This window comes from Nanorana parkeri, unplaced genomic scaffold (assembly GCF_000935625.1).
Source record: "Nanorana parkeri isolate BGI_ZX_2015 unplaced genomic scaffold, ASM93562v1 scaffold22, whole genome shotgun sequence".
NCBI lineage: Eukaryota > Metazoa > Chordata > Amphibia > Anura > Dicroglossidae > Nanorana > Nanorana parkeri.
The window spans coordinates 3,307,856-3,320,654 of record NW_017306290.1 but is presented as its reverse complement, the minus strand read 5'-3'; positions in this window follow the sequence as shown (position 1 = coordinate 3,320,654).

Here is a 12,799-nt window from a genome sequence, read left to right as displayed (position 1 = left end):
TCAATTTACTGTGACGTGTTTCTTTTTATTGGTTGAATAGTAAGTTGTGGGAAACCTAGTTGGTTTTAGTTTGTGGCCTTCTATGTTAAACAGAACAAGGCAAACTGTCTGGGTGAGAAAGCTTTGATGTAAGTAACTATTTCCAGACCCATGTGCCACACACTATTTCTGGTGCAGTGAAGCTGAACCTATTCATTTAGTGACTGTGATGGAAATAGTATGTGGTCTGCTTTCTCGCACAAATATTTTGCTTCATAAAAATGTCCCTTTAACTAATTGTGACCAACTAAGGACTGTGATATGGGACATGGAATTGAGGATATGGATAAAAACTTGACTATGAGTATGCTGCTTGTGTTTGAACTTTATTTGCATTCTTCACACTTTAACGCATTAATGTAAGCCTATTTAATTAAAAAGCCTACTAAACTGACCCCAGCCCTGACGAGGCACCATGTGTCATTTCTGTGTGCCACAGGGTTCCCTGGCACCCCAGCCCCTATGTCCAATCTAAAACCGAAAGATCAGGTGAGGTTCCTGCCTTTTTGAGTTGGCTTCAGGAGCGCTTACTATGCCATATGCACACATTAAAGGAGAACTATGAGGTGAGTGATTTACACTCATCCTCATAGTTGGAGCCGACTTCTATACATCGGGAAGTGAGCGAATACATACTGTCGGCTCGCTCACATCCAGATCATATCCCCGCAGAGAGCGGTGACTATCGGGGAGGGGGCAGGGACAGCTGGCTCGGCCACTAGATAGGCAGAGCCCGCTGTCAATCAGCCAGCTGGGTGGATCTCGACTGTATTGTTGGGATCCATCCCGGCTGTGGCACTCTCAGGAAATGGCAAGCAATAGCCCGCTATATACTGAGCTTTGGGTCACAGGAGGATGTTAGTATACGTCCTCCCGTTACCCTGAAGAGAACTATGGGATAAAAAAGTTGCCCCATAGTTCTCTTTTAAAGTGATTTTATTATGAAAAATCTTTTTTTTAAAAATAACATTAATACTGCAACCCAAGTTGAAGCTCTGAAGCCATATATGGTTTATTAAGTTCTAAAGTTGTGACTCATTTTTACACATAAAGCCATGGGATTAACTGATGCTTAACAACATGCACCTGTCCACGCTAAGAGAGCATGTGTCTATTGATTGATATTATGTTTGCCTAGGTGATAACAACATATTACGGTGAATTTAGCTGCTCTGTAAGTGTTGAAGTATAGCTATGTTTTTAAAAACACTTTAGCCCTTAAAGCTGAAATTTCGGCTCCACAAATATTAGTTAAATACAAGAAGCATGTGTATTCTTACCTGAGTCTTAGAGGCTGAAGAACTTGACAATCTTCAATAAAAAGATTGTGTGGATATTCACTTCAATTTTCCAGTCATGTGAAAAGCAAATTCGTGATCATTTTGAATATCCAGTCACATTTGCATTTTACATGACTGTATTCATGAAGTGAGTATTTAAACATTTTTCAGTGAAGATTCTCAACTTCTTTAGTTAATCAGCCTCTTTGTGTCCTTTCTGTGCTTCTTCCAGATCTGTGTAGTAATCTAGCATGAAACAAAGCCTGCACTTCAGCTGTTTTCTGGACTAGAAGACTGGTTACTACTATTTTCTCTCCTTGTGTAGAGTGATTGGTCTTGTATCTGTCCCCCCTGCAAATATCTTCAGGCAGCCTGCAGTGGGTGAACCTGCTAGGTCCCACCCACCACTTTGCTCTCTCTATATGCTATGTGCAGAACAGTGATAATGACACTGCTACTTTCACAAGTTAGGCTTTGTTTAGATGAACTTTTCTGTATCTGCACTATAGGTGCATACAAGGAATGTGAATAAGGAAGTGCTGGTTCAATTCAATATCTTCATTGTCAGGAGCCATAAGTCATTATTTCTATGTGGAAATGCAATTATGCAATCATTGTAAATCACAAAATGCTAGGAGCAGACAGCCTCTGCATGGGTTTAGCTAAATTTGGCCTATCCCCCTATTGCATGTAATTCCAAGCAATCAATTGTAAGTGCTGGTTCACACCACAAACTGTGTGTTCCAGATCGGTCAGCCTCTGGAACGCACTGTATCGTAAACCAGGCTGGCTCCTTGTGTTCAGGGGCAGGAGGGGGCATGGCACTGCATTAAAGTCAATGGCACTGCAGCCACGCAGTGCGATCACACACATGGCAAATTAGTGCCTGCGTTCCAGTCCAGTGCGATCTGCAAAAATGCTGCAAGCACTTTGTGGTCTGAACCGGTCGTTAAAAGCAAACTACTACAAAGAGATTATGCTCACTTTGTTGTGGCCCTGATGTCGTCATTTCCTCTCTAAATTTTAGCTAAGCTTATAAAGGGGCTATCTATTTCTAGCACTTTGTGATCTCCAGTAATTGCATCAGTGGATTGCAGCATAAAAATCATTATGGCAAGAATAATGTACAGTATTAAAGGAGAACTATGAGGTGAGTGCTTTTCACTCATCCTCATAGTTCTAGCTGACCTGTGACAATGAGACTGTCACAGCGGCTCAATCCATCGGGAAGTGAGCGAACACATACCGGCATTCGCTCACTTCTCGATCTGGATTCCCCCCCTCCCAACTCCGATCCCCCAGCGCTGACTGGCGGAACGAAGGGGGGTACAGTACAGCTGGCTCTGCCTTCAGATCTATGATGTTAGAAAGCTGTTTGTTTCGCCCTAGGGGGCGGGCCTAGAGTTACGTCACAGTTCCAGTCTGAGGAGTCACGTTCTTGAGTGACTTGCCGGCTTTTACTACTTTTTTACATTTAGCGCTATTTTTGTTTTCCTTTGCTCAATAAATCTTTTTAATTTACCACACTATGAGCGGATTCCCCGTTTTTCCTTCATCATTATTTATGGAAGAATAATCTAGGATCCTAGGGAGGGTCGAGGACGGAGATCTCCCGGTTTATCCTGGTGAAGCAATCTGTGTTTTTGCTTTGGATGTCTGGATCCCAGCGACCGCCAGATACAAGAGGGGGTACAGCTCCATTGTCTATCTAGAGAAACAAACGGCTTTCTAACAATCGATCTGGTGAGTGCATATCCTTGAGGGGACCTCCTCCGATTTTCGTTGGGCAAATCACTACTCAGAAACGTACTTGATCTCACTATTGGGCTGATTTTTGGAAGAACAAATGCATCACATTAATATATACACATTTTTGTTTTTTTGTGATATATATTTTTTTGGTTTTCCATCCTTTTTATATATATTTTGTTATTTTATTTTTTGATCTGTATGCGGTTGAGAAAAGACTGAAATAATACGGACTTCCTTTCGGTGATTGTTATACGTTTCCTCTGCTTTATCTTAACAGAGGATCCACTTTTGTTTTATTCTGTTAATCAGGAGAAATTTAAAAGAAACACTTTCATCACTCTGTTTTTTCTATATTGTACATACTTTGTTGCTACATTTTGTTTATTATGTTGTTATTAGTTCACGTTAATTAATTTCTTCAGAGCACTTTGTAGCTACTTCAATATTTGTATTTGACACATTGTTGCTTCTATAGATGTTTCACATATTTTTCAGTACTAATTTAGTTTAGCACCCACTGGTTTTGTGCTGTTATTAGTTGGCACTTCACGTACTCATTTATTCACACAGATGTGAGTGATATTCCCTCTGCGAGTGCATTTTATGTATTACTGATACTACACCAACTATAGCCTTTTTTCTATTGTACCGAGAGGCTTCTAGCGCTGTACTTTACATTTTTTTATATTCGGCTTTAACATACACTAGGAGATATTTTCATACAACATGTTTCAAACTGCTGTCTAATTTCTGTAGCCAGTTTTTATGTACAAAACATTTATACTATATTTTCCATATGTTTAGAATAATTGTATTTATATTTTACTTTTTTTTTAAATCTTTTATATGGCAGTCATTTTTTGTTTTGAAGTGGTTATGTTGCTGCCCAGCCGTTTTTATGTACAATAGGCGGACAGCAGCCACATAAATGCGGATGGGCATTTATAAACGTCTTTCCTGCTCCCGCTTGCACGCCCACCCATGTGCGAGCAGGAAAGTTTGAAAATGACAGCCTTTGGTATGTACAAGTGTTCGTGTGGGAAGTGTGCGCCTCCACCGCCGCTGCCAACTATCCCGGACTCTGCTGTGCCCTGTGCGGGCTCAGGACCGGTCTCTGTGGCTGGATCAGAGGAAAGATCAGCACATTTCACTGACTTGTTAGCCCCCTATGTGATAATTAAAACAGAGATGTACAAATCCCGGGAGCTCCATGTGCTCCTTACAAATGACAGCTGCCTCCTAATTTTTGCATTTTTCTCTAGTGTAGTCTTGGAGCTCAAAAGTATTGGTACATGTACTCGTACTTGCACCGAGTACTGTACTTGGTATCTGTGCAACCCTAATGGTAGTGTTTGGTGATTTTGCAGATATACGCAATTTGAAGGCTTGACATGTTTGGTGTCTTTGCGACATGACCTCATCTTTTATATTTTACCAAATTAATTTCAGTATGATGTTGCATGAATAAATGTCAGTCAAAATACAGTGAGGAAAATAATTATTTATAACTTACAAAGAAATGAAAGATCTATAATTTTTATCATAGGTGTCTCTATCATAAATGATAGACACAGAATATCAACTAAAAACCCAGAAAAAACACATGATCCAAATGTTATAAATTGAGTTGCAGTTCAGTGAGTAAAATAAGTATTTGATCTCCAAGCAAAACTTGACTTAGTACTTGGTGGAGAAACCCTTGTTGGCAAGCACAGAGGTAAGACGTTTCTTGTAGTTCGTTACCAGGTTTGCACACATCTCAGGAGGGATTTTGGTCCACTCTTCTTTACAGATCTTCTCTAAATCCTTAAGGTTCCTTGGTTGTTGCTTGGCAACTTGAAGTTTCAGCTCCCTCCAGAAATTTTAGGTCTGGAGACTGGCTAGGCCACTCTATGACGTTTATGTGCTTCTTCTTGAGCCACTGCTTTGTTGCCTTGGCGGTATGTTTTGGGTCATTGTCATGCTGGAAGATCCATCCATGACCCATCTTCAGTGTTCTGGCTGAGGGAAGGAGGTTCTCATCCAAGATTTTACAATACATGGCCCCGTCTATTGGCCCCTCAATGCGGCAAAGTCAGCATGTACCTTTAGCAGAGAAACAGCCCCAAAGCATAATGTTTCCACCTCCGTGCTTGACTGTAGGGATGGTGTTCTTAGGGTCATAGTCACCATTTTTCTTCCTACTAACACAGCGAGTCGAGTTAATGCCAAAGAGTTCAATTTTGGTCTCATCTGACCGCAGCACTTTCTCCCAATCCTTCTCTGAATCATTTAGATGTTCATTGGCAAACTTCAGACAAGGCCTGTACATGTGCCTTCTTGAGGAGGGGGACCTTGCGGGCCCTGCAGGATCTCAATCCATGGCGGTGTATTGTGTTACCAATGGTTTGTTTGGTGACTGTGGTCCCAATTGCCTTGAGATCATTCACAAGCTCCTTCCGTGTAGTTCTGGGCTGATCCCTCACTTTTCTCATGATCATCCTTACCCCATGAGGCGAAATCTTGCATGGAGCTCCAGACCGAGGACGATTGATGGTTTTTTTGTATTCCTTCCATTTGCGAATAATAATAATAAATATGAATAATAAACAGTTGTTTCCTTCTCACCAAGCTTCTTGCTGATAGTCTTGTAGCCCATTCCAGCCTTGTGCAGGTCTACAATCCTGTCCCTAATGTCCTTTGACATCTCTTTGGTCTTGCCCATGGTGCTGAGGTTTGAATGGAAGAAAGATTCTGTGGACAGGTGTCTTTTATATACATAACGAGTTGTCGTTAGGAGCACCTTCTTGACAGGACTAATCTGTGTACCATATAGCCAGTCTGTGGGAGCCAAAATTATTGTTGGTTGGTAGGGGATCAAATACTGTATTTATTTTACTCTCTGAACTGCAACTCAATTTATAACATTTGTATCATGTGTTTTTCTGGATTTTTGGTTGATTTTTTTATTTCTATTATTTAAAATACACCTATGAAAAAAATTACAGACCTTTCCTTTATTTGTAAGTGGGCAAACTTACAAAATCTGCAGGGGATCAAATAATAATTTTCTTCACTGTACCTCAGTGCTGAATACTGAAAAATGGCCTGGACATGAAGGGGGTTTACCACCCCGGTCCACAAGTGGTTAAAAGTCCCCTCCCCAGTATCTGATTTTTATGCTCTTTTAACTTCTGTAGTTTTGGGCAGCACACAATGTCCTTTGAGATAATTATGGAATTTGAGCATCAGAAAAGATATTTAGACTTGTTGTATACAAGTTGTACTGGAAAAATATTTAGTATGCCAAATACTAAGAGGATGATGTGTAGATCCAAAAGCCTATTTACACCTCACATAATTATAATTAGAAGATGAAAAGGAGTGTTGGCTGTTGTATACATTATACTGGCAGCTACTTATTTTACTAAACAGGCCCCTGCCAGTATAAAGTATGCAACACACAAAAGCCCCTTTCATCTTCTAATAATGTGATGTGTAATTCAGCTTTTTAGGCCTTGTTCACACCAAATGCAGAGCAGATCTGGTCAGGTTTCTGCACACGCACGCTAGTCTCTTAGATGCGTTTTTGGCTAAAAAAAAACCCCATTTTTAAAAAAGCTTAAAATGGGCTATCAGTGCGTTCCAGGCATTTGCATGCGTTTTTGATGCGTTTGCAGATCCAGAGCAGGTAAAAGAGGGCCTGCTTCAGTTTTTTGTACCTGCTCTGGACCTGCTGTAGAACTGCACGCTGCGATGTGAACTGGAGCAAACAATACCATTGGAATACATTGGATGCAGTTTTGATCCGGTCTGCAACTGATCTGCTCTGCACCTGCTCTGCGCTTGGTGTGAACAAGGCCTTAGGTGTTAGGAAAATTACATACACCTATGTGCACTTATGTTTGTTGTCTTCATCTTAAATAAAAGGGTAGCTTTTAAGGTGGCCATACACTGTACAACCATCGCAAGATCTTAGTCTTGCGATGGTTGTAAAGTGATTAAAAAAAACGTACGATCTGCCCATCTTGGACAGGCAGATCGCACTCTCGATCATCGCAAGCCCGCCCCCCTGAGGGGCGGGCTTCCGATGACCGCAATGCTGAACGGGCAGTGTGCGCGTGCGCACATCCGGCCCGTTCAGCATTTGTCTCCCGAGCACCGTTCAAACCAGCCGAAAATCGTAAGATTCTCGGCTGGTTTTCTAACGTGCTCCTTAGACAACAGATGTGCGACCGTACAGTAGAAACGGTCGCACGTCTTCGTTCACACTGTGCGATTCTCGTACGATCGCGGGATTTCCCGCAATTCTCGTACGAGAATCGAGCAGTGTATGGGCACCTTTAAGTTGCACCAAACAAATTGATCTTGAGAAAATACAAGTATTTATACTTCCGTTAGATTTCTTCCTGTACGGTATATAGTATATGTCTACAGGAATCAAAAGGCATTAAATACAACACAGTACAAACTTCTAAACGTTACTAGTTGTGTCAGAAATCCTTTCTAGTATTAAGGATCCTTTTAGTAAACTAGAAGCTGCTAGCATCTGTGCAAAATTATCTTACCTTACCTTTTGTTTTGTTTTCACCCTTAAGGCCTCATTCACACGAGAAAAGGCCGGCACATACAGCTCCGTGCTGCGTGCACAGCGTATCGGGCAGCTCCCGGGAAGGACAAGTGCTGCGTGTGATTAGTACGCAGTCCCTGTCCTTCTCTATGGGAGTATGCGGCCGTACGCCGCCCTACGATTACCCGCCCTGCAAGTCTGTGCGGGTGTCCGTACTTGTACTCTGACGGGATGGATCCTGCCTGCGTCCGAGTCGGGACACCTGCACCCGTACGGACCTGCACTTGAGGTGAGCGTAGAGCGCTGTACGGCCGCTTACTCCCATAGAGAAGGACAGGGGCTGTATACTAATCACACACAGCACCTGTCCTTCCCGGGGGCTGCCTGATATGGCCGTGCACGCAGCACAGAGCTGTACGTGTCGGCCGATTACAGTGTGAATGAGGGCTTAAAGTTATACTAAAGTCAAAAGGTATTTAAGCTTTTTCAAATGCTGATTAAATAGTTTACAATGCATGGTGCTCCTTAATGCTAATTAGCTCCCTGCAGAATCAGCTGGCCAATGCTTTTCAATGGGAAAATCTTTTTTTTTTTTTTTTCCTATTCTGACATCGATCGTGTTAGAATAAAGAAAAAAAAAAGACACATCAGTGTTTCTCTCCTTGGCAGCCGGGAGTGGGAGGCTCCCATAGCGCCCAGAAGAGTTTTTTTTTTTTCCTTTTTTTTTTGACAGCAGCAGAGCCGCCGGACAATAGGAAACTATTGGGCGGAGCTAGTTGTCACTGCTAGCTCCGCACAATCGTTTGCTATTTACTTTTTTTACCTTTTTAAACTCTTTTTCTGTTCTGCTCGGTCCCTCTGAGGGAACAATGCAGAACAGCCGAGCCAAATGCCGCTATTCACTCACTGCTGTTCGGCATCTTTAAGAATAGCCGGAACAGCAGTGAGTAGCCTGCCGGAGGTTCGGCTCAGCCGATCCAGATGTTGGATCGGCTGAGTCGAACTCCTTCTGCACTTCGGGCCGACCCGAAGCCACACGAAGCAAGCCGATGTACGGCGGATTTCAGCTGATGTACGGCTGAAATCAGCCGTACCAGCCTGAAGTGAATTGCCGAACAGTGTTCGGCTCACTTCACTTCTGATCGGTCATTCACTCGGCAGCATAGTGAATAGACCCCTAAGTGTTTGAGCAAAAATGGAACGAAATACTTTGCTGAGCCATGTATATTTGTTTGATCTGGATTCATTATTGAAAAAAAATTTTGAAAGTTTAATAACACTTTAAAGAAAACCTGTACTGTGACAAATTTATTGGCTGTTTTTGGGCTCAGTAGCTTCTGAATTACTACCCTGGAACAGCTATGCAGCAGGAAAAGTTGGAGCTCTGATCTGCATACTTCTAGAAAAGTGACTCAGGCCGTTTCAATCATACATTGTTTCAATCAACCATTTCTTGCTTTTTGTATCCTTCGTGCAGCTGCTTATGTCAGTTTGCTATTTATAAATGATCCCCACTGAGAGCGGGAGAAATGGTTTCACGTTCCATCCAGTTTGCATATGCACCTTGTATTTAGCTGCTTCTGTCCACATTATGCAAACTATACAGGCATTTCATTTTAATATATTTATTCATATAAGCCCATAAGCTGTGCGGCTGCATGTTTATCATGCCGGCCCGTTAATTATTGAGCTATCTCCACTGTGACTAACATTCAAGGGTAATTGGTCATGTCGTTTTTTTAAAAACACTCTTTCTTCTGAGCCGATTCCTGTCAATAAGGTGGGATATCGCACCTACATTATGTCAATGCCATATAAGGCTGGGCACACACCTTACAACCATCGCAAGACCTTTGTCTTGCGATGGTTGTAAGGTACTTAAAAAAACGTACGATCTGCCCATCTTGCATAGGCAGATCGTACTTGCAATGATCGCAAGCCACGCCCCCTGAGGGGCGGGCTTCCAATGACCGCAATGCCGAACGGGCAGTGTGCGCTTGCGCACACCTGCCTGTCCGGCTTTGATCTCACGAACATGCTACACACCCACCGAACATCGTACGATGCTCGGCGGGTTTTAAAACATGTTCGTAAGTTTAAAGTCGTGCGACCTTACAGTAGTAGAGGTCGCACGGCTTCCACACACCTTACGATAATTGTATGATCGCGGGATTTCCCGCGATTATTGTACGATTATCGTAAGGTGTGTGGGGACCTTTAAGGTGCCCGTACACTGCTCGATTCTCGTACGAGAATCGTGGGAAATCCCGCGATCGTACGAGAATCGAGCAGTGTGAACGAAGACGTTTCTACTGTACGGTCGCACGTCTTTTGTCTAAGGAGCACGCTAGAAAACCAGTCGAAAATCGTACGATTTTCGGCTGGTTTGAATGGTGCTCGGGAGACAAATGCCGAACGGGCCGGTGTGCGCACACTGCCCGTTCAGCATTGCGGTCATCGGAAGCCCGCCCCTCGGGGGCGGGCTTGCGATGATCGAGAGTACGATCTGCCTGTCCAAGATGGGCAGATAGTACGTTTTTTTAATCACTTTACAACCATCGCAAGACTACCGTCTTGCGATGGTTGTACAGTGTATGGACACCTTTAGACATCACATCGGGAACTAGACTGAGCCGACTATTTATTAATTAAAATCCTCTCCTTTCAAGCAGTACATCTTCTAGCAAAGTCATTGGCATTTGACAGTTCTGAGAGTGTCGGAGCCTGCATCACCTGCTGCGTTCAGTGGTTCCTCTCACTAAGATATTATTCAAAAGTGACTTGGGGCCAGTGGGAGCGCCACACACACACACGTACACACACACACGTACACACACACACGTACACACACACGTACACACACGTACACACACACGTACGTCAGCCACAATGATACAGTGATGGTGACCACACAGACACTGCAAAGGTATCAGTGTTTCCCAATGATCCTAAATATTATGTTAAACTCATCAATGGACTCTTCGAAAAGTTTTAACATGTAAATGTAATTTTCAATATTTCTACATTTGCAGCTTTCTTTAAATAAAATAATACACGGTGTTCCTGCCATTGAAACATTTTTTCAGGCATTTGCTGTTATAAGGTGACAACACTCTGTCCCTATGTTGCAACTCTTGGATTGTCAAATAGTCTCCTAATAGAGACTACAAGAGGCTTTGCTGACACATTGCACACATGTCTTCCACCGTCGTCGCCATCAGGAAACCCTCACTTAGAAAATTGCTGGAATTAAGTGGCTGAAAATAGGCTACAGGCGATTAGCAGTCCGATATGTGGAAAAAAAGGTGAAACCAGCATCTAATTCAAAACAAAACATGGCAATTGTTTATGATACATAGGTGGGATTTATAAAAACTGGAGCAAACAGAATGTGGAGCAGTTGCACATGGCAACCAATCAGCATCTCTCTTCAGTTTGCTCAGGTAAGATTTGAAAATGAAAGATAGAATCTGATTGGCTGCAGTGCAAATCTGCTCCAGATTTTGTCTGCTCTAGTTTTGATAAATGCCCCCCTAGTGCTTTAGCAAACTAAATATCTTTTAGGGTTTACATCCACTTTAAGGGCCCATTCAAACCACCTCCAGACCAGACCAGATTGTTTCTGGATCTAAAATGCATCCCAATGTTTCCCTATACTCTTCTTCACACCTCGTGTCACACCATCGCAGTCAGTTCCAGACCAGACCAGAAAAATACTGTGTGTCACATTTTGTCTGGTCTGGAACGCACCGGAACGCACACAAACGCGTTAAGAATGCAATGGAACGCAACCCAATGGGAAAAAAATAAATTTTTTTTTTGGTTGGTTTGGATAATCTCATTACCCCTGGACTTCCTGCTTCTGTGGAGAGAGAGATTTGTGCAGATAGGAACCATGAAGGCTGAAGTGGACACTGAATTCTATGTAGAACTTCTAGAAGCCTGCCCAGAGCTGTATGATCTGAGGCATGGCCAATACAAGAACAATAATAGGAAGATGGACAAGTGGAGAGGCAATGCTGCCCAGGGTGTCCCTGGCTATGATCATTTGAGCAGCTCTGAAAAGAACAACTGGGGTAAGTTCATGCCTCCTATGTGCAAGCATTGTGCTGCTCTTCTCCTGGCTATCTGTAGGTCTTGCAGAGGTCCTCCAGCAAGACCTAAAATTGAATGTGTCATAAACGCATCAAAAACACGGCAAAATGCAACACAGTGCGTTCCAGATCTGGTCCAGAAAATGGTGTGAACCTGCCCACGGATGCCTCATCATTATGCGTGCCTGGTCTGGGAGATTAGCGAAAATGCATATAAACATACCAACCCATTTACTTATATTCATTATATTTGGCTTTCTGAACAGATCTGTCATAAAGCCTTTTTTTTTGTTTTTGTTTAAGAGCACAAGTTACTTTCATATGTGCTCAATGATTTTGTTTGTGGTGTATTTTCAGTACCATTAAATTATTTGAATATGTTTATTCTACAAAGTTACTTCCTGTTTACACAAAGTCTTCCTACTGGAGCTTCCTGTGCTGTATTTAACAAGAAAATATTAAAAGTCACCGGGAGTCTGTTTAAACAGCCCCGATGCTGGCGACGTACACTGTACGTCGTCAGTCACGAAGGGGTTAAATATCAAAGTGATATATATTTAAGTGTTACATAGTACACACGAAGATCAAACTGTCTCTGGGAGGGTCACTGGTTTTGTTTGATTGTGGATCAAAAGACTTAAATCACAGCCCTCTCTTAAAATTAGAGCCTATCAGAGCTTTTCAAAATGTAAAAACATGACATGAACATGTTATAGCTACTCAAGAACCAGTTACCATTAACTAAAATGAAGGCTGCAAAATTAAAGTGCACAGCCCAAACTTTTTTTTGTTCGTTTTCGAGAGGCTAGGGCAGGATTAGAACCCCTGTCAGGTTCCCGTTCTGCAGGGGAACTCTCTAACAGCCACAGAGACTGTAATAAAAAAAAAATTATTTAGTAGAATAGGGGAAGGCTAGAACCCCTGTGAGAGTTTTTGGTTTGTGTTCCTGTTGAAGGTTTTTCCCTACTTCCTGTATGGTGAAACCACTGTTAGCAGAGCAGGAAGTAAGGGTAAGTCTCTCGAATGGAGCCCTGGATAGCAGTGCAAACTGTATCCAAAAATTAAAAAACATTATTGACCTGGCA